This window comes from Pteropus vampyrus, unplaced genomic scaffold (genome assembly GCF_000151845.1).
Source record: "Pteropus vampyrus isolate Shadow unplaced genomic scaffold, Pvam_2.0 Scaffold1151, whole genome shotgun sequence".
NCBI lineage: Eukaryota > Metazoa > Chordata > Mammalia > Chiroptera > Pteropodidae > Pteropus > Pteropus vampyrus.
In genome coordinates this window covers 8182-8712 of record NW_011889932.1, presented here as the reverse complement: position 1 = coordinate 8712, position 531 = coordinate 8182, and positions in this window count along the sequence as shown.

Below are 531 nucleotides of genomic sequence, written 5' to 3'. Positions count from 1 at the left end.
CACCTCCAGAAGGGTGTCCAGACCCTGAGAAGCCCTGACGGTGTCCTGGGGACACAGAGGCCAGCACCAGTGTCACCCAGTGGGTCAGTCTCCATGCGAATGCACCTCAGGGAGACCGAAGGCCAATGGAAGCCGCTCCCAGGCGGGGGTGTGTAAACTGCTTCTCCATCTTCAAAACGGACGCAGGCTGCCCGCTGGCCAGTGAGCTGCCGGGCACAGGGGGAGGGGCCTAGTGCACACGTGTGATTATTAATGACAGCGTTGTGCCAGCTGGGCGTGCAGGGCTACAGGGGGACACCCAAGGTGACCTCGCCCCGTGGCTCTGCAGGAGAGTGCCCGACCAGCGGGAGTGGGCGGGCGTTTGCTGAACCCCGGAGGGTGGGCAGGCTCTGCCAGGGTCGGGGGCCGCGGCCCCTGGTGCTCTCCTTGGCCCCGAGCTCCCTGGGACACGTTGCAGACTAGAACCGCACCCTCGGAACTGGTTCTCCGGAGGACAGGGCAGAACAGAAACTGAACACGCTGTACCCAGGA